Here is a 22,429-nt window from a genome sequence, read left to right as displayed (position 1 = left end):
CCGGTCCGGTCCGGTCTGGTCTGGTCTGGTCTTGGCTGGTCTGGTCCGGTCCGATCCGGTGGTGTTGGACCAACGTTACAGCGTGGTAGGTACAGCTGCCGCGGAATTCTCCCGGCCCAGGGTAGTTCAAATCTAGTTCAAATTTCGGGGTGGGTTGCCCGCGCATTGCGGTGTTATGTGATCTCAGTTGAGAATGCTCACGTTTCTAGTCAGCTGGCGTTGCAGGGTGTTGCAGTTGTGTTGAAGTTGATTGACTGAGATTGGCAGGCGGGCTGTTCACGCTGTCTCAATGTTGGTGGACCAAATCGTGTTCTCCCGTGTCGCGCTGTGGCGCGTTGTCGGGCCATGTTCCAAATAAACAGCGTTCTTAGTCGTAGTTTAATCTCGTACTGCAACGTCATAAGAATGGTAAAATGTAATCTCCGTATGATTGAGCTAATGTCACCGACTACACTTAGATATCTTACACGGAAAAGACACAATATGAGTATGATTTCTCGAGTAGCCCGCCGCCCGCTGCGGCGGCGGCGGCGAGTTCCGTGACCCGTGCGGCCGGGCGGTCGCACGGACGGCCGGCCGAGCACCGCGGCCTCTGCGCATCCTCGCCCGCCTTAACAATGGACACTGTACACGGAGATTGAAGAGAGGGAACCGACACCAATTTGTACAAACGTTTGGCTAGCCGAGGGAGCCGTATGTGTGTGGCGTCGGGCCGCGCGCGCGGCGCTGCTCAGAAGTGCTTGACGTAACCGCGCCGCGTGTAGTCCTCGCCCTCCATGGCACACTCGCGCTTCACCCGGCTGATGATGTCGCTCACCAGCTCCTCCTCCTTCTGCTTGCGCGTGTCCTCGAGCGCGCGCGCCACGCCCTCCCAGTCGCGCCGGCGCGCCGGCTCGCGCTTCCGTCCGCTCCACGCGCCGGTCGTGCTTGGCCTCCAGGTGCGCCTCGAAGCCGCGCTTCGACTTGTACGTAATGCCGCAGTCGTCGCACTTGTACGTGTGCCAGGCGTGCGTGCGGTACTTGTGGCGGTACCAGTGGTTGCGGCTGGGTACCTGCGGTCGGGCGGCGCGCGTTACCTTTGTGGGTCAGGTGACCAGGGCACGCCACACCGCTACCGCCCGTTGTAGCCGACATCACGGTCTTTTGTCAGACATCGGATTAATTTCATATCGACCTCAGTTGCACACACATGCCTGCATAATGCAGCGCAAGAAGATCAAAGACTTGCAGAACGCAAATTATGGAGGTCAGTAGAGGGCAACAGCCTCGCAGGACGCGGCGGCGCCCAGCAGCGGCCGGCCGCGCTTTACCGCCGGCGGAGCGCCTCACCTGCTCGCCACAGAGCTTGCAGGTCACGGAGCCGTCCTCGTGGGTGACGTAGTCGAGCAGCGAGGCCGGGTCGTCGGGCGAGAGCGACGTCTCGTCGGCGCCGGCGGCCGGGCTGCAGCTGGTCTGCGAGCCGGCCGAGAGCGCCGCGTTCTGGCCGGCCACGTAGATGCCCTCTGAGATCCAGAAGTCCGGCTGGCAGAACACGTCCGCTGCCGGCACGGGCGGCGCATTCGAGGGCGCGTTGGCTGCGACGCCGCTCGTGCTACTGGTGGAGCGGCCTCGGAAGGCGATTAAAAAAAAGCAACAAAAAGACAAGGGGGTCTCGGATCTGCGAGCGGGTGTGCTGTATCGACACCGGAGCGTGCTTCGGTACACATCATCGAATGACTCGCAAGTGCCTTGAGAGCCTGACAAGCCATCTCTGAGTTAATGATGGTTCAAATGACCGTGTTCACTCGCTGTCTTTGTGTCAAGAGCCCACGAGAGGCGGACAGCAAAACAGCTGGAGCTGTCAGCGAGAGACAATCTTAATCGCCACAGCGCTCTGGCTGGTAAAGCTTTGAGAGCTGACGGGGCGGCTTATGACGTCACGGACGGGCCGGTCCACCCACGGCGCGACTGCCGGGAGGTCGCTCGTCGGTGACTGACCTCTCTCGTGCTTCGGGGCCAGCGGCGGTGACGTCGCATCTGTCGTGCCTCGCTCTCCGTCACCCTCCGACTTTGTCACCTGAGTGTGGGCGGGTGTGCCTCGCGTCAGTGACGTTGGCACAGCGAGCAGCTTATGGAACTGGGCAATAGCGAGATCCGTGCTATGCTAACCTGGCGATAAACACGCGTTTGGCCGTCTGTGTACGTCGTCGGACAGCTTTACACCATCAGACATGGCACGTGTGCATGTCTCCTCAGTTTGTCGGCTGTTGAGAGGTTTCCGTTTGCGCCTCTATCCTAAGCCATCGATCGGTTTAGGTTGCATGCAACATGCCTACTGAGCGAGTATACGCCAGAAGCTGAGGTGCTGCCCGTGGCAGGTGGCTGGGCGGTGTCCGCGCGGGCTCCAGGCCCCGTGCATACCAGCAGCGCTGTGGTGGGATGCTGCTGGCCGTGCGGCGCCGCCTCCTCCCTGGCCGCCGGCTCCGGCTCCGGCCACGGGCCGCCGCCGTTGGCCTGCCGCTGCGCCAGCTCCGGCTCCGGCTCCAGCTCCGGCTCCCGGCGGCAGGCCTTGCGCGGCGCCTCGTCGGCGGGGGAGCGCGGCGCCGGCCGGCGGACGGACGGCAGCGGCGCGGCGGCGGGCCCCGGCGCCGGCGGCGCGGCGCGCTGCCGGCCCTCGGCCGCCTGCTCCGCCAGCCGGTGGCGGGCCAGCTCGTCCAGAGGCCCGGCCGACGGCGAGCAGCCGCCGCCCTGCGGGCCACGCACGGTCAGCCAGCGTCCACCCAGCACCGTAGACCTCTCGCGGACGGCGGTCCAGCTCAGACCAGCCCAGAGCCTGACAGGGCATTGCGGAGCCGTCACAGTCCCTGTCCCCATCCCAGCCCGCAGGGCGGTCTCGGTCATGCCGACACTCGTGCACCGCAGCGCCCCCCTCCGCTGCGGTACCGGGATGTCGAGCTGAGGGGCTGCGTCTCACCGGTTCCTCGATCTCGGTGAGACCCCGTATCCGCAGACTGCGTGCCACCTTCAGGAATCGGTTGAGCGTCTCCTGATCGATGGACACCTCACCGCGGTACATGAACTCCAACAGCCGCTTCATGTCCTGCGAACAGCGCCGTCCACTCGGTCAGGACAGCATCCCGCCGTCCAGTGGGTCAGGGTAGCGTCCCACTGTCCAGTGGGTCAGGGTAGCGTCCCATTGTCCAGTGGGTTAGGGTAGCGTCCCGCTGTCCAGTGGGTCGGGGTAGCGTCCCACTGTCCAGTGGGTCAGGGTAGCGTTCCGCTGTCCAGTGGGTCAGGGCAGCATCCCACTGTCCAGTGGGTCAGGGTAGCGTCCCACTGTCCAGTGGGCCAGGGTAGCGTCCCGCTGTCCAGTGGGTCGGGGTAGCGTCCCGCTATCCAGTGGGTCGAGGTAGCGTCTCGCTGTCCAGTGGGTCCGGGTACCGTCCCGCTGTCCAGTGGGGCAAGGTCCTGACACCCGGCTGCCACAACGCGGGGTGACCGCGTAAGCTGTCCGGTCACGCGACATTGGAAGAAGATGAGCACGCCCAGGCAATATTATCAATCAATCTCAAAATTTTATACGATATTGGCAGAAACACGAACACCTGGTGACTTGGATACACTTCATCGGCATGTTTCCAGCTGGGGTTACGTCAAAGCTTGACCGCACGCGCACTGTAAGAGAAAACCTGGCCGAAGCAGTGCGCTGGCAACTTTTGGCACATCTGGCAAACATCTGCGTAGAAGTTTGTTTGTCTTCTTGTCTCATCAGCCGCTCAGCAATTCCATGTTATCAGAAATATGTGCTTCGAGAGTACTTAAGCACCACATTGTTTACCCCCGCCACGGGCATCAATAGTCATGGGAATCAGCGAAACATCAACAGCTCCAGGAAATCTGTGCTTAAACTTGCGGCCAAGCGTCCACAAGGTGTTACCGGCATGGGCAGCGAGACGAAAGTTTCTGAAATTTGTCTATCGATGCAACTGGACGCGAACAGAAGCGTCACAGACTGTATGTTCGAGGGCTGCTCGTCCCCGCCGTGCGGGGTACGTCTGCAGGCAGCGAGGCCGCCGGGGCGCCGGCAGCGCCGGTGCCGACTGCACAGCGGCCGCACCGGAGGCTGCGCCTCCGCGTTCGCACGGTCGGCCAGATGAATGAGTGAACGGCTGCGATCGATACGTGGCTGTGCTGGTGGCCGGCGCCGAGGCCGGCGCGGCCAACTGTCCGGGCCGATCACGGCGCCGCCGGTCGATAGCCGTGCTGACGGCTGGGCAGGTCACCTGAGCTGACCTGCTGACCTCAGTCGGTCACCTTCTCTGACCTGCTGATCTCATCCGGTCACCTGGTCTGACCTGCTGATCTCAGTCGGTCACCTGTCCTAACCTGCGGACCTCAGCCGGTCACCTGTTCTGCTGACCTCAGACGGTCACCTGTCCTTTCGACCTCAGCCAGTCACCTGTCCTGACCTGCTGAACTCACTCGGTCACCTGGTCTGACCAGTTGACCTCAGCAGGCTGCTTGTCGTGTCCTGATGATATGACAACGTACCGTGCCCCGCGGATGTGGCTGGGCCACCTGTGATGTTCAGCTGACTTTAGTGGGGACAGCTGTCGTATCTCGCTGAACCGACTCTCTCACCGAGTTACCTGCTGATCTGGCCTAACTCACACTCCCAGTCGCTTGCCGCTATCGGACCCGGTCCGCTCATTAAGCCACCTGCGGACTGACCTGGCCCTCCTCCTCATGTCACCTTCCCGACCAGACCTGGCTCGCTCGCTCAGTTATTCCGACAAAACCACGCCTCCAACTTGGATACTAGCATTAACCCGCGACCACCTGCGGGGTTAAACCTTCGAGAATAACCAACACTCTTCCAACTTTCCACAATACCCTCCTTCAAATTTGGGAGACAGGCTCCAAATCATGCCACCCTTGTCTAACAAATTTTTAGTTTCCGATGGGTAATCGGTTTTTGCCACATTCCACAATTTGAATGTTGTCTTTAAAAAATAGTTTGCCACATTCCATCGTCACAATATCCGCAGTAAGTTGTGATGTGACCAGTATGCGGAAATTCGCAGTTTTGTTTCTTGTTTGAAATAGCTTTGATGTAATTGCTAGACAGGTTAACGGCCTGACAGCCGGGGTCATCCACACCATACGAGGTCACAATCATTTGCGTTTGATGAATCGGCAGAACTGACACATTTTCAAGCTAGTCCATGACGAGTCATTCGTTGATTTCAGAACTTTGTAACATATATCAATCAGGAGAGAAAAACAGATGAGATGAAGTAACGCGACCCTGCCATGACATCGACCTGAATTGTCGCTGCCCTTTACCACCAGGATGCATTATATAATGCAAACATACGCCCTTTTGATTGCCCCCAGTGGCAAAACTCCACGAGGAATGGTGTGAAGGCTAGATATGCTTGCTTAGGTTCCGTTGAATATCATTGTGATTCGTTGAGGAATGAGTCTTACGTGATTTGACCAATCGTTGGATGGATCTCAGCTACGCGGTTTTTACGTCGGATCAACCAGGACAATCTATTACCGCTTGATTATGTTTGCGACTCGTAGATTAGACCCCTAGAAACCAGGGGGTGTACTCCTCCCCCCCCCCCCCAGGCCGTTGCCGCAGGTGGACCAGCCCAAGCGTTGCCAAGTTCATAGTTTTATTTCACTTCTATTATTCACAAGACAACTACTTGTGTACCTGTGTTGGGAACCGTTTTACACAGGACCAGATGGTTCACATTTCTGGCGGCTGATCGATGACCTCGGGCCTTAATGGTCCGCGTGGCGAAAGCGTAAAATTCACAGTGCGTCTGCATTCAGGGCGTTGTGCATCCACCGCATCGCCTTTTGTGGTGGTTGTAAAGGTGTCAAGTGGTTGTTTAATCTCGGAAATCCCTGTAGCTTTGCAAATGGCTTTCTAGTTAAAAGCTACTTTAAGTCAAACATTTTAGAAGCACCGCCAAGGTACCCCATCGTCCTGCATATCATGCGGCAACATGGCCGGTGTCTGTCAAGGTCTTTGGTGGCTTTTTCAGTGACCATGACGATTACTGGAGATTAATTGCACATCAGTTCAACTTTTGAAAACCGGCTTGTGGTGTGAGTGTGCCTTCTGTGCGTCGCATTCATATCCCCTCGCATAAATGTAAAATTCGAAGCTATCTATGTGGAGGGTCGAGATCAGCACGGTCAAGGTCAGCTAAATATTATTAATAATTTCATCATCATTCGATGACGCAACAGCAACAGCTGACTGCCACTTATTTACCTGGGCCCCGTGTCAGCCGTAAGTCATAGCTCTGCCTGGCATATTCATAATTGTAGTCCACGCACACAAGACTGATGTCCTACTTCCAAATATCTGTTGAGTCGCATTGTGCGCGAAATTAGCACCGGGTCCCGCCGCCAGTGATTACGTCACAGATGGAGAAGACGGCGAAACCCCCGGGGCTGACGAACTTAAAAGGAGTAGTTCACCTTGGAATGAATTTCGGAATTGAAATGATCAGCTTTTGGAACATTTTTTTAAAAGCATATCTAAATTTAGCTCCAGTACAGAGTGCTGCTTTTCTGAGCTTGAAGGTTTGCATGTCAAAAAGTTATCCCAGCATGTTCAATTCATTTGGAAATGTTGTAATGGGGGTTCAAACGGTTTATGAAAACGTTTATTTCAGTTAATCGGAGCATTTTTCTATTGCGTCATAAGGCTGCTAAACGGCGCACCAAATCTCTTTGGACAATGAGTATGCCATTCTACGGCGCCGGCTATCGTGAAGAACGATGAGACCGCAGGTCACGAGCCAGGTTCATATCGACCGCATTCTGCCTGAGGCTGCGAGCGACCCGCGCTAACTGCGCTACGCCATTCAAGGAGACCATGCTGACATATTCTCACACGGTCACCTATGCTAATCACAACAAAGAATGGACATAGCTCGGAGGATTGCATTTGAAGTGAACAGGAAGCTAGTTCGCCGCGCGTGACTGCGCCGTCTCTTCCAGTCCGCCGCTTCACCCACCTGATAATGGACTCTGTCGATGAAGACGACCGGGTGCTTGTCGGGCGTCATCTCGAACATCTTCTGGAAGTAGGGTGAGCAGGCGGACAGCACCATCTTGTGCGCCTTTAGCACGCGGCCGTCCACCGCGAGCGTAACGTCCACGAAGCTCTCGTTGTAGCGGAGCTGAGGAGAGGTAGGCGGCCGTCAGCTGACAGCGCTCCAGGGCATGCTGGCACGAGACGGCCGGCGGCTCCGGGAGGACCGCCGGCAGGCGCTGTAGGGCCGGCTGGCCCGCACTCGATGATCCCGCGAAGGAATACTTGGTTGGTAAGGGCATGATATTTGTGGCTTTCCACCATGCGAGGATATTTGATGAATGAGAACGTAGATACACAGGGTCGCCTGGCTGGTGGCTCGCTGGTAATAGCATGTGCCAGATAGACGTCTGAACTCGGAAGTGTTAGTTCGATGCTCTTTGGCACACTTTCTCACACCCAGCTCACTGCTCCGGACCACCGCTCGGCTTCCGGACTTCCGTTATAACCTGAAAGGCACTTAGATTCTCTCTCATATCTATTTCAGGACCGAATGTTGCACGATCCATGCGTCCCGGGCGCCCTTGTACGGCCTTGGCGCCTTCTAATTCCACGCCTTACTCCAACGTGTCTTCCCGATTGCAAGCGCCAAGCAAAATCGCTGATACCTGGACGCTATGTATTTAATTCATTTGCCAAAGCAAATGGAAATGGAAAGACGCCAGTCATCGCCGGCTGCGAGGGCGAGGGCTGCCCCTAGGCCAGTCTTTTAGGACTAGGAAAAAGTGATAAACGATGACTCCGTCAAATTTTACACACCTTATGGTATATCGATTGCGCTATTTCCGCAAATCAAACGTACCATATCACGACAGCTCACCTAGCAATGACGTCATTTTGACGTTATTCAGCTGAATATATTCGATGTTTTTTAGGTCAGGCATAGGGTTTTTGATCCTATGGTACCCTTGTTTGACTTCAGATCGTTTGCGGACGACTGGTTTACACCGACCTTTGTTTGGAGCATGATAGCAGTGCCTTTTTCGTTACAAGTATCCCGCGCATTGTGGACAACCTTTTGTCTACATTGGGTCCCCGGCCCCTTCCCCAGTAATAGGTGTTAGGTTTTATCTGAGTTGCAAGGCAACCGATAACCTGATCGATTTTGAGCCTGACTCCGCTGGACGCCTTAGAGTTATCGAGCTATCAGCTGGATTTTGTCATGCGTGCCAGCTGCATGCCCCTCAGCAGTTGTGTGCTACGAAATCAAAATTTCATTCTTTTTTGCAGCATGTTGCTCGTTGCATTCTACTCGCTTGCAACCAGCTCTGTTTCTGGAGTACAATTATGGGAACAGGGATCGCGCAGGCCCTGAGCTTCGCAAAAAATCGCAAAGATCGCACCAGCCGAGCCCCGAAAATAGGTCCGCTGGCACGGTGGTAGCGATAGATGAAAGCCTGCAGGGTAGAAACAAAATATTTCCTGATACACTTTTGCAATGAGGCATGAAATTTACCTGCACATGCTGCACACATAAGCATGCGCACACATACACACACACACACACACACACACACACACACACACACACACACACACACACACACACACACACACACACACACACACACACACACACACACACACACACACACACACACACACACACACACACACACACACACACGCGCGCGCGCGCGCACAAACGCGTATATATATATATATATATATATATATATATATATATATATATATATCACATTCACTATACATAAGTATATGACTATAAATATCGCGACGTATCCAGCCAGCCTCGGAACTCCCCAACATGACGAACCATTGGCATGCAACTGACTTACCTGGTTGAAGACATTGAGCATGTTTGTCTGATGATTGCTCCACCGAAGGCAAAACATTTGGTCCGGGCCATATCCCTGAAAACAGATGGGTATGTAGTTGGCGCAGTTTCGTAAGCCATCTCATCGACGGCACATGGCGTCTGGGCCAGACCACCTGTGTTGCAGAAAGTCAGGACGGCATTAGCCAAGTGGCAAGCGACATTGGTGGCATCACTTTACAGCAGTGAGGAAGACGTCCCAGAAGTTCAGAAACTTGACGATCTAGGGTCTAGGGTTACAAATCAATGTCTCTGGTGGAAACGTCTTGTATAACACATTTAAGCCACTTCACAGAATAGAATGCTTGACGAAATCCCTAAATGTTACATGACTTCATCCCTGCTTTTTTGTGTGAGTCAGATGAAAAATAACGTTGTAAGGACAAGCTTGCTTTGATGACCCGCTCATTGAGATAACCAAAGAAATCGCATGCAAATATTCGGCACGCACCCATGTTGCATGAAACCGCTATGCTCGCGTTCATATATGCGTCTGAAATATCCACATGCTGCTAAAAAGTCCCCAACTTCTCCATTTATTTCTCCTGGGTCCACCCTGCGAACTCCCAGGCAGCATATACCACCTAAATGTGATCTGTCTTGAAGCAAAAGTTCGTGCCATAATTCACCTCATTAAAACATTGGGTGACTGTTGTCAAAGGACGTGGTCGGTACATTCTCTTTGCACAGTCCGTGATTCGTCTCAAAATTCTCTTCAAAATCTGTCCCTACACCCGTCTCTGGATGATTCAAATTCAGATTGTGATGGGCCATGTGATATTGGTGTCAGAGAAATGCCACTTATTGTCAGTACGCTAGCTCGAGCTGTGGGAAATATATCGTCGAAAATAACCGGGATTTATTGCAACGCCTCGCAGGCGGATACGGCTAAGTTATCTTATTTGCGTTGTGGGGGAACATAACGAGCTTCCTGTGCTGACCTTCGACGAGGACCACTTTCTTTGATCCTATATTCAACCAATTTGCAAGGTGTTTGGGAATTGGTATGAAAATGTCCAGTACACCCCAATTCCTTTCAAAATGTACGTGGTACTTCATATAGCAATCTCATGCATTCGAATCGAATGCTCAATCATGCCTACTTGAATGTTCGCATACTGAAACCAGAGAAAACACTCGACTCTACCGCCAGTCATGTTCTGCTCACATCAGATGTTTCCTGAAACCCATTTTACCTCATTATACAACCCCAAAAAATTAATGTGCATACGTCGTGGTCAAGCAATGGCCTGATATACAATAAATTGGCTGTCTCCTGGCAGAATTTTGCCAAAACCGAAACTAGGGAGCTTCCTTACAACGTTGAGACTTGCGTTCAATGCAAATATTCCTCAGAGGTCGAGAAACCGCTCGATGTTCTTCAAAGGTAGAGTATATCATGCATTGGTATCTTTTGGGGTTTAAGTATCTCGTGTGTAATATATTTGAGCCTGAGATGCGTCTGACCCGGAGAGCAAATCGATTTTCCTAATTTTTTATTGAGAAATCAGATTTCCATTTTTGGCATTTTTTATGGCATTCCGTCAAAATGCCCTTTGCTTGTCACCCAAACACTTCATAGTTGTTGAACGAGGTTCATCGTGATTCCACCTTTCTCTGCCAAACATATTCGCAGCAGAAACTATACTGAAATTATTTCTGCAAAAGTCGTATGGGGCATGCAACGTCAAAATGCGTTATTCAAATGGTAACAATTCGCAGGCCTTGCTATAGACGAGACTTGCACGCGTGATGTAAATCGTCTCATCAGCCTCGCCAGTTGCGCCACGCCTCGCTGCGACGCAGTGCGGAGATTGGTTAGAACATTTCAACTTGTCTTGTGATTGGCTGCCGGCCGACGCGCTGATGGTAGTGGCAATGAAGGCTGTCATTTAAATGGGTGGTGACATTAACCGTATTGACAATTTTGTCGTCACCAACTGTAACACAAATGGCTTGCGTATTGTATGCTTCGTGATGGCCATAGTACAGCTTCTGATGTTACGCACCCTTCTGACTGGTCCCGCGCTTCCAAAAAAGGGTTTTTTATAGCTTCCAAAGATGGCGCTCTCCCTTCGAAGGTCGCCGGAAAGTTTATATCAGCGCTTGACTTTCTGAAATGCGATGCATGTTGGTGGGTATTTTGGGTAGGACGGTTAGCCTGTCACCACCTAGAGGGTTTCGCATACGCTCGACCATATGGGATTGAGTCCTTCCCCGTGCTGGTGTCTCTTCGCCGTTGGATCAGAAAAGCCCAGAAGAGCCATCAATAGCCCAGCCACCGTCGCGCAGGAATCGTTGAATTGGCATCTGCGGCGTGATTGATGACGTCACGTGGGAACATAAAATGCTTTAATAGTCAAACTCTTCAGCAAGACTTCAGACCCTCTAGCGTCTGTATTACTGGCCGTTTAGTTCGGTAACAGAGACCAAACAAAAAATGTGATCTTGCGCGTTATAATCATGCCATGATGTTAAGAACGGCTCAGAGTCAAGATCAAGTGACCTCATTAAGTTTTTGGCTGTTGCAGTTCACGTGGAAATAGAATGGTAGTGGTTGATTTTGTCAATCTGGCCTACCTATTTATCACACACGGGCTTGGAGAGACGTGACTTAGGACGACATGGGGACGTGAACAGAACGCGGACGACCTGTGTAAATTCACAGCCACGAAGGCTGGCCGGGTCCAAGTGAGGGGAGGCGGCAGGTTTGTACAAACAACAGCGTGATATTGACTTCCGATCGTACGGACCTAACGCCCCAAGCACGGGTCCGCCATGTGAGGGCGAAGCCCGTCCCTTCGCCCAGTGGATGTCACTGGTACGAGCGGTTCGGACACGCTGGACCCGACCGCCGCAACCAGCCAGTGCGACTAGATCTCGTCCAACGAGCATGCGAGTGAGCACTGCGAGTTTGAGCAGCTTTGGCCCACCACCTGCGGTAGAGACCAAGGCACCCGTGTTTCATATAGACGAACGTCTCCGGCGCACGCCAGGGGAAACACGTCATCACGTCAACTGAAAGGTCTCGAAGCGCTTCATTCCGTGAGGCCTGGGAGGTCGGCGATGGAGGCAAACGTATAGGACATCGCATGCAGCCAAGGCGACAGCGACAGGAGCAGGCCTCACCGCGGTCGTTCGGATGGCTGCTACGAGACTATCGCACTCCTGCCGTTCACTCATTCGAGCCATTCGGCCTCTCAGTCTCGCCGCCCAATCAGTAGGTGATCTATCGACTGGCGGCGTCGGCAGCGCCATCCCACCGTGTGGTAGCAGCTGTGCTGCCGACTCCGTCCGGCGCCGGCAGAGTCGCTGCCGAGCGTAAACGGCTGGACAGTGGTGGGCTGCTTATCTTGGCCAGGAACTGGCTCAGCGGATGACAAGCTAAGCCCCGGCAGCTGACGATGAGTCGAAGGGTTTCGCTGGTCTACCGGATCTCTGGTAGTGCTTTGCAATGTGTGGTGGTGTGCTGTGATATAAATTCAGATATCTGTTTTGAACATGCGTGATGTTTGCTTCATCACTTTTCTCTTTTCGGAGCTCGGTCATTTTTCCTTTCGGTTACTGACGTAAGATTTGTCTTTAGTTTGCTGAGTGTCTTATCGCTTATCAAATTGCTCTGCTTGTAAATGTATTCCTTTTGGCTCAAACCTGCTACCCAAACTCAAACCTCTAGGCTCCTAGGGGCTCATACCTCTAAGCACTGGCTTTGTTAGCTGAGAGTATGATATAGCTGTCTTCTCTCTGGAGCTTCTTGATGGTTCCATATTCTCTGTTACATTTGGCTTTGGTGGTTTTGACCTTTTCCAATATCTATCTCACTTGTCAGCGTACCTCATCTCCCTGTTCTCTCCTGATTCGTACTGCGGTCTCTTCTGTGGGGATTACGATGGTCAACGGCTTGCTCACCCGTCTTGAGGCTTTAAAGTCTAATCCTTGTCAACTTTTTACAACACAGCAACTTTTTGCGACAATACAACCACTTTTGGATGTGCAGTCCTTTATAGCGCTTTGTTAATCCTTAATTTAGTTATTAATAATTCAGCATTCCCGCCACGTAGTGATAGCTGTTCATCACTCAGGTTCGACACGGCTTTAATTGCCTACAGTACTGGCTTTGAGGCTGTGTAGCTACTCTTGAGCTTCTCCAACTTTTGGATGTGAATCTTCTTGGCCCTTTGATCTTCGGCCGCGCAAGTACTTTTGACGGAGTTCGATATGCGGTTGAAACATTTTTCCGCAGTTACTTCTGATCTCATCTTTGACTCGTAACTTCCTGTTACGTTCTCCAGATTTATTTTGCTCCGACGAAGGAAGGCCCTGTGTTTCCTTATCAGATTCCGGCACGTTCTTTCTTCTATCATTCTTGCCTGTTTGGTCTTGATCGAATATCCAGGAAATGAATTTCCATGAGACTTTACCACTGCAAGATTATTCTTCCCGATTAGCTCCGAAGAAGAGCTTGGAGGTCCATGCCAATAACCAGAACATCCCGGTTCGAATCTCAGCAATACCGAGGTGAAAGTCTGGCTTGGGATATCCGTCCATGGCTATGAGCCCAATACTCTCCCGCCCTTCCCAGGACTTAAAAACCTGATGACGGCCGGAGAGCTAACTGGCTGAAACGTTGTCTACATACACCAGACAAGGACAATGGTCGGAACAATTATTCCATCAGTGGTGTTTCTGAACATTTTGATTGCGGGTTTGCAGGCGCCCGTTGGAGACGATGGAGCGACACGAGACGAAGAGGCGCGGCGCACCGGCGAGGTCAAGCGGTTCCTCCTGACAGACCGAGACCGGGCCAAGGCAGCCAGCCGGCTATACGGAGCAGGCTATGAGGCTGCTCCTACGCAGGAGGCCGTCCCACCGACCGGAGGGCGTGTGGGGACCATCTCATCCGGGTCCAGCCGGGCTACAGAGACCCACTCCGATGGGTCCTCCACCGCCCCCGCCACCTAGAGCCACCGCTCCGCCGGCGTCGTCCGCGTGTGAGGCGGGGCGACAGGAGAAGCATGCTTCACTGATCTCGCCCGCAGACGGTAGCCGGCGTGTTCGGCTTAAGACTCGGCTGGTCGCAGTCAGCTCGGAGCCCCGCTATGGTATGGTGTTACTGAGTCTTGAAGAGGGAGCACCCGCTAGCCCAGCGACTGACGCAACCTGGCCGCTTCAAAGTGTGCTTGTTCTGATGATGTGCCTTTTTACTCCGCTTTTAACACACTTATTTACGGGCGTTTTTACAGTGGAGCTCTAGGGGTTGACGGGCGGACACACAAGACCTTCAGACTGTTGTCACTTGCTGACCGGTACTGTCCTGCAATGCTAAATCTGCAGCAGACCAAGTTGGCACTGGTCTAGTACCTTACGATACATGGGTGCATTGTGTAAGAATATACTGGCCACCGCGATCACACACGAGGCGTTCCGCTTGCTGTAAACTACAGCGTGCCGGCCTGAAATGTGGGGCTGCGAGTCACGCGTTTGGCCGTGGCTGCACGCCTACGCAGAAGTCGTCGTCCCGTCGCAGTGTGTTTGCCGTTTCTCCCATCTGGAGCTGCGATCCCGTCTGTAGAGCTGAAACGTTCGGCATTACAGCTCACTGCACCGGTTTTACTCGTTGGCGATTTTGACACTCATCGTACCGCGTCGGGGTATAATGTTATTAAACCGCGGACGGGTTATGCGAGACCTTTACATCCGACCATTCCTTTGTCTGAAGACTTACCCTTCGTGAGTTCTCACCTTTGCCCTACGAGGAGGCCTCATAGACCTTCCAATATTGTGGAAACTAGGCAAGCTAGAGCCCCGCGGAAATGGCGCTGGAAAGCTGTCGCCAACTGTATCAGATAGGTCTAGCCGAACCACGGTGAATGTGTATTTTGACAGGTCAAATATTGTGACGGGTCAAATCAGCGCTTTTAGTGCTTGGATGGTTTACCAAAGTAGCGCTTGGAGGGATTATTCCATTATCTAAAAACCTAAGCGTAGTGCGACAATGCGAAAAATGACATTCAATAGCTGAAAACTTTATGAGATAGGCATTAGTGAAAGTCGACACAGGTGGACTTCTGATATCGATGCGCCATGTCAGGTCAAATGAATTAAGATCCAGCGTTGTATTGGCCTGTCCGACTATGTCAAGGACGAGGTAAACAAGCCACATCAATGGGAAAAAACAGCGTTAAAAAGACACGGTGATTTGAATGGGCGAAGTACGAAGGTTTTCCCAGATGTAAAACTTAAGAAAGAAAACGAAGCATTTTTGCTCAGAGGTGCTCTCAGTGATAAGAATAGGAAGCGCTCGTATCATCTGGATTATGAAGACCGACTAACGTTGCATTACATTATTTACTTCGGCGCACTAGACAGGTTCTTAGGAAACTGCTAGATGCGAATCCAGGAACGACAAAAAAGATTGTCTCGCAGTACATGGAAACGGGAGTCGCCAACAGCGGGTAGTCCTCTGACTTCCGCGATGAGGGCCTCTGCTCCCCCTCTGACACCGGCGATGAGGGCCTCTGCTCCCCCTCTGACACCGGCGATGAGGGCCTCTGCTCCCCCTCTGACACCGGTGATATGAGGGCCTCTGCTCCCCCTCTGACACCGGTGATGAGGGCCTCTGCTCCCCCTCTGACACCGGTGATGAGGGCCTCTGCCCCTCCTCTGACACCCGCGATGAGGGCCTCTGCTCCCCCTCTGACACCGGTGATGAGGGCCTCTGCTCCTCCTCTGACACCCGCGATGAGGGCCTCTGCTCCTCTTCTGACGTCCGCGATAAGGGGTTCTGCTCCTCCTCTAACGTCCACGATGAGGGGTTCTGCTCCCCCTCTGACACCGGTGATGAGGGCCTCTGCTCCTCCTCTGACACCCGCGATGAGGGCCTCTGCTCCTCTTCTGACGTCCGCGATAAGGGGTTCTGCTGCTCCTCCAACGTCCACGATGAGGGGTTCTGCTCCCCCTCTGACACCGGTGATGAGGGCCTCTGCTCCTCCTCTGACACCCGCGATGAGGGCCTCTGCTCCTCTTCTGACGTCCGCGATAAGGGGTTCTGCTCCCCCTCCAACGTCCACGATGAGGGGTTCTGCTCCTCCTCTGACGTCCGCGATGAGGGGTTCTGCTCCTCCTCTGACGTCCGCGATGAGGTTCTGTTCCTCCTCTGACGTCCGCGAAAGGGGTCGCTCAATCCTCTGACGTCCGCGATAAGGGGTTCTACTCCTCTGATGTCCGCGATAAGGGGTTCTGCTCCTCCTCTGACGTCCGCGATGAGGGGTTCTGCTCCTCCTCTGACGTCCGCCATGAGGGTTCTGCTCCTCCTCTGACGTCCGCCATGAGGGGTTCTGCTCCTCCTCTGACGTCCGCGATGAGGGGCTCTGCCCCAATCACGCGCTCCCATTCCCCTTTAGAAAGCTAGAGACTCTCGTGGGACCTATTCATGCATGCTGTGAAACTATACATTGTATTTGCAGCACATAGGGCAGAGTCGTGGGACCGGAAATAATGTCTGGTACTTACTTAGCCTCTCAATAGATCATTTTGATAGTCACCCTGCCTCCGCCTTTGCCTGAAATTGGGCGAATGCCTGCTTATCCATAACAAAGCAAATCACCGTCCAATTTGCGCTGAGTATACGCAGTTAAAAACCCGATTCATCATTTGTTTTCGGCTCCGGTCTTTAATCTCGTGGACACGCTCGTGAGTTTAACATTTCTAAATTTCATGAGTTCCGAAATTCTGATTCATCAGTTCACGTTGGTTGTGATAAAATTGATTGATTAACTTGGGTTGATTACGGAAAAACTATTTTGGATAAAAAATCCCTGCGTCCTTACCTGTGCCGTCTGTGTTCCACGTCTATGTTCCATGTCAACAGCTGCCCGGCATGGGGAAGTCTACCGTGAACAGTTCACTCAGCGATCTCAACGCTGGCCCATCCATAGGTGCGCTGGTGCTCGAGTGGGAGAGGGTCAGTGCCACCTTTCCGTGACCGGCCTGCAGTATCACGCTCTGAGACATAAACAGAGGGGATTGGGACATGCCAACTGCTCGAGTGAACAGCCTAGTTTACCGTAATCAACAATCGATATCTGTCCAAACAGTTTGCCTGTGTTCAGTGGCTTGGCTGCACTATCAAAAACGTAAACCATTCCCAGTTTTTTCAATTTAATCGACCAAAAGTTCCGGTTCCTGCCAAGCGCAAAACCAGCTAATCTGAAAGCAAATATACCTGCAAATTCTGCGCAAAGGCTTGATATCAGCAAAGCTGCAGTGTCTGTTTACGCGGGCCATTCTGCGCGTCGGGGGCGAGTCGGATGCGTGCCGAAGGCAGGTGACGTCATGAAAACCTGTGACGTATAGTTTTTACCCGCCGGGGTCTAACTGAGTTCCAAGATGACTTGCTTGAAGCAGTGTAAGTTTTACCTAAGATCTACATGTCCGCCTCGATCATCTTGAATATTTACGCATACCAGGGCCTTAGTTTCGCAAAATGTTTTAGGAGTAGTGTGAACTAGTAGTGCAACTGTGCGAAGTGTGCAACTACTACAACTACAATTACAAAGTGTGAACTAGCAGTGCAAAGTAGTGCAACTGACCCCTGAAAGATGTCATCAAGCGGGTTTCTGCACGGATTTGTCCCACTTCTCAAAGCTGGGACGGTTGGAGCCTAAGCTGGGGAAGGGGGAGGGGGCTCAGCTCTCCCTCCCTGCAACCGAAGAGGAAACCACACCCTCTGATGTATACAAAAAAGCTGGAAATCGATAAACCTCCGCTAACGTCAACAAATATGACGAGACGAAAGTAAGTCCTTGAAACTCACCAAAGAAGAGCATTCCACTGCATTAAGGCACATCAGCGTGTGTGGCCAAAGATTGCGGTCTCCATTTGCTTTGTTTCCAGTTTCATCTACACCACGTCACTCTTACAGGAATCACCTTGCTGGTCCAACGGCACAATAGGTGCCTTATTAGTGGTAGTTTTAAGATGTAAGTGATTCTTCGAGTTTAAGGTTAACCCGTCTGACATTGTCTGCTTGCTGATGCTGACATTGGAAAACTTTGGAGTTTGACCTCGTAGATTGGCAAATTTGACCACGCGAATTGATCTGCAATAACTTGCTAGCTGCTTGTTGAACTGATTCTGAGATCTCAGGATATAGAAAAAAACCTTGCATACCCAAGTCCAAGGATCTTCACAAGCATGGAGTTTAGGCCAAAAATTGATGTAAAACGGGGCCTGCAACGTGCGGATTGATTTAAGCTGATCTCTGTAACTTTAAGAGCTTTCCGAGTCACGCCCTATCGCAAGGACAGGGGAAAATCAATATGGAAATGGAAAATGCGGAGAGGGTGTCCCTGACCTTGGCGCATTGACACCGGTGCCAGCTGGGTTATGAGCGTCTGTGTCAGTGACACGCGGCTCCACAGTACCTGATTCAGACAACCAGTCTGGAGACAGGGGACATCTGAAGCTGTGGCTATCCGCTGTTCACTAAGTAGGCTGGCGTACGCTGCCCATAAACAGCTCGTCGTCCAGAACATATGCAAATAGGGCGCCAAGTGAGCCGAACCAATTTAACGTTAGCAACGTTGTTGGCCCTTAAGAAGCATCACTCTCTAATCGGGAGGCTTTTCGTGTACCATTGCTACGTGTCGTGACAGTCAACCCCTGAACTGGCCATGCGACGGCAATGAAGTCTTCCGATCAATATCATACAACAAACAAAGATTTGTGAATGCGCTATGAAGTCGAGCTTCACTGGTTGGCGGGCTTACAATGCAGACGACAGTGCCGCGTCTAACCCTCAACCTTGCGCTCCCCCTTGGCGCGCGCGCCGGAACGGCCGGGGCCAAGGCCGACAACCGCCGCGCTGCAGTCTTAATGGCCCACATATCGAATATACCGTCCATGCTTCCCATCGACATACTTTTGGGGCCAACGCTATCGCTTCCAAAATAAAACAAAAGATTGCTATCATTCCGCCCGAATGATCTTGATCGCCCGTTACCGGCGAGTGGCTGATGCAGTGACATGCGCCCCTCAAACCATGAATGATCCTGATCGCCCGTTACCGGCGAGTGGCTGATGCAGTGGCATGCGCCCCTCAAACCATGAATGATCTTGATCGCCCGTTACCGGCGAGTGGCCGATGCAGTGACATGCGCCCCTCAAACCATGAATGATCTTGATCGCCCGTTACAGGCGAGTGGCTGATGCAGTGACATGCGCCCCTCAAACCATGAATGATCTTGATCGCCCGTTACCGGCGAGTGGCCGATGCAGTGACATGCGCCCCTCAAACCAGGAATGATCTTGATCGCCCGTTACCTGCGAGTGGCTGATGCAGTGACATGCGCCCCTCAAACCATGAATGATCTCGATCGCCCGTTACCGGCGAGTGGCCGATGCAGTGACATGCGCCCCTCAAACCATGAATGATCCTGATCGCCCGTTACCGGCGAGTGGCTGATACAGTGACATACGCATCTCTCAAACCAGCTACGAGCTGGCCCACTCTGAGTGAGCAATCGCTTCGTTCACAAAGATATCTGCTCGTGTAGCACGCAAATGCACTCCCAAACACTCCTGCAGCAATTGGGTTCTGCCCGGTGTTGGTGATCTTTACTTGTATACTTGAAGAGCTTATAGCATATCTACTGCGTTCAGGTCGTACTGATTTTGTTCATGCACGGCATGGTGTGGCGGCAGACAATGGCCGCTGCCATGAAGGTGTAAACTTTAGAACATTGTAATGTTCAATCTTTTTCCAGGTGCATTGCATAACGCCGTGGTAAAGCAACTCACCACAAGTCTCTATAGCGATGGTATACACATCGCAACAGCGTACAGTGTGCATAAAAGAGACTTAAAAAGGCCATTGTTTTCAGTGATCGTAAAATATTTCTAGTGTGGAACTGCTAACTTGCCAGATCAGAAGGTAAGATCATTTAGGAAGTAGCATGCCTTTCCCTACTACTATCGAGAAAGGATGCAAAGTAAAGGTAGCGACCATCTGCACGTCAAATTGGCAAGAGTATATCCTAGCCTGGTGTTTTTGCTGCCCATAAGTACGTGTGTTGCATAACCTGCTGAAATATTCATCCTCGACCGAACAAAATGTTTGGAATGCCATGAAGCAAGGAATCACGAGTAAAAGCGACCCATAAGATTGACTGCCTCCAACCGACATAACCCTGTACATACAACAGACAAAGCAACTTGGGCGATGTAAGACGAAACCCTGTACATACAACAGGCAAAGCAGCTTGGGCGATGTAAGACGAGCAAGGCGAAGACGCATGTGAATGTCATCCCAGTGCCGACCACAACGAAGCCAGGCGTCTTTAAGATATCACAAAGACAGATGAAATGATGTTTTAGAAAGACCGTCTTTCATGAGATATGGGGGCAGAGGTTCTTGGATAAGGCGTTTGGGTTTTAAATCGCATGTGTCACAATTCGCATTTAACTCCACGTTAATCTCATCACCTAAAATTGGCTGTCTATGGCCTTACCTGCGCCTGGCAATTTGCACGTCTCAATCAAATCATCTATGTTTTGGTGGCTACGACCAAAACATTGCAAACAGCTCAATCGCTTTCGGTGTACGCTGCTCATAGGAAACTGACCCAGATGTCTTCGAAAATGGTGACGAGTTCAGAGAGGGTGGCCGCTGTCAGATCCATTGCTGGCGCACAGCTGATTCGGCCATTGCCAACGGCGCCAAATGACTTGCAGGTGGTGCCTGTGTCTACACCGTGCGGTTGGCTTCGGGTTTTTAATTGCCCTCGTTGCCGACATCTGACGCCCGTCCCCACCACCGTCCGGAACTGACGCGGATCCCTGGCCCGCGCTTGAGCGCGCGTAAGCGACTGCGCACATCAGCCCACACGTATCCGTGTCATTATTCTTCTCCCCGCTAATTACCGACGGTTGTATCGTGTCACTGCGTCACTGGGTTGCTAGATGCGGGCGACATTAGTCCCGTGTTGTGTAGCTTGCCCAAAATTCGCGAGAGATTTCGTTTTTCATGTTAATCGAACGAGAATGCTACTTTGTGTTTATGCTGCAGTATCCCAGAAAGATTATCCGCGACCAAGCAGCTTGCATGCAAATGCCCTGGCAACTTCATAAACTTGTTCGCATTGTTTCTGAAAGCTACGCGAAGCTGTGATCAGTGGTTGCGGAGACAGTATTAGCTTCCAGCACGCCCGCCCATCGGCCTAAGCCGGGTCGCTCAACTCGAGTTTGCTCACTTGTTCCTGACTGGCTCGGCCTGCGGCCCCTCGCAATAACCCAGGGCGTTGTTTGTATCTATCGCTGGTTCTCCTCCGGCGTTGCAGTGATTCGAGCCTTGTCGGCCGAGTCGTCGTCTTACAGCCCACGGTCCGCTGGCCAGCGCGCCGCACTCCCCCCCCCCCCCCCCCCCCCCCCGATACCTTCACGGCTATGTGCACGATAGGCGGCAACGGACTATCCCGGCTGGCCGGGGCGGGCCGCCGTCTCGCCGCCCGCTGCTCCGGCCGCGGCCGGGCCCGGCGGCACGTGACTGACCTGGTGCGGCTGCGAGTCCATGGCGGCGGCGGCGGCGGCGGCGGCGGCCCGCTCTCTCGCCCGGCCGCTCGACGGCTGCGACTGGCGCGGCCGTCGGCCGCCGACCGGCAGCGTTTCTCACCGGATCAATGCAATCAATACGCCGGTCCGACCGAGGCGGACGCCCGGCGCGCCGAAATCGCCATCGATAAAGAGCATCGGCTGCTCTCTCGCCGCCGCCGGGTCGCAGCCGTGTCGACCGTCACGCTGCGGTGAGGTCGGGTCACGGGCCGGGTCCCGGCCGCGCCGGCGGGGACGCCGCACACCCTGCGGGGTTCGGTCGACCTGCTGCCACCGGTCTCCGGCCGCTGCACAGGTCAGCGCGTTCCAAGAACTTCCAGCTGCAGATGAGTTCACGGCGACTGGTAACTGGTGCTGGAAAGGTGCTGCATGGCCAGAGTCACAGCTGCTGTACCAAGCATGGTGGCGGAGCTGCTAAAGAAGCATCAACAGCAGCAATGCATGGCTTGTACTGATGTCAGAAAGCAAAAATCGGACAAACGCCTGGAACGCTTTTCTGCTTTTACGTTTTTAACGATAGGACTCATCCCTGATCTAAGGGTCTTGATGATGGGACTCATCCCGGGTTTTACGTTTCTAATCATAGGACTCATCCCTGGTTTAGTAGCTTTAACGAAAGGACTCATCCCTGTTTTTACGTTTCTAACGATAGGAGTCATCCCTGGTTTAACGCTTTTAACGATAGGACCCATCCCCAGTTCAACGGTTTTAACGGTACTAACGTAACCGCCTCCCGGCGTGATGCTCCCGATGAGAAACAGTGCCCACCAAATGTTGTAACAGCGCCGCCGATCATGCTAGCGTGATTACATCCGCTCGCGACTCGCTTCCGTGATACTTCAGACAAGCATGCAGTGCAACTCAAATTCACGTCGGCATGG

At 53.0% G+C, this 22,429-nt stretch overlaps 1 pseudogene; it reads right to left on the bottom strand.

The window, feature by feature from the left end:
- Nucleotides 1-20: 20 nt before the first annotated feature.
- Nucleotides 21-21,517, bottom strand: LOC119110096 (zinc finger protein 131-like; annotated as a pseudogene).
- Between the last annotated feature and the right edge of the window lie 912 nt (nt 21,518-22,429).

Source organism: Pollicipes pollicipes, unplaced genomic scaffold, assembly GCF_011947565.3.
Source record: "Pollicipes pollicipes isolate AB1234 unplaced genomic scaffold, Ppol_2.1 Scaffold_7231;HRSCAF=8579_pilon_pilon_pilon, whole genome shotgun sequence".
NCBI lineage: Eukaryota > Metazoa > Arthropoda > Thecostraca > Pollicipedomorpha > Pollicipedidae > Pollicipes > Pollicipes pollicipes.
Note: the sequence above shows the minus strand (reverse complement) of the source record. Positions and strands in the feature narration are given on the sequence as shown.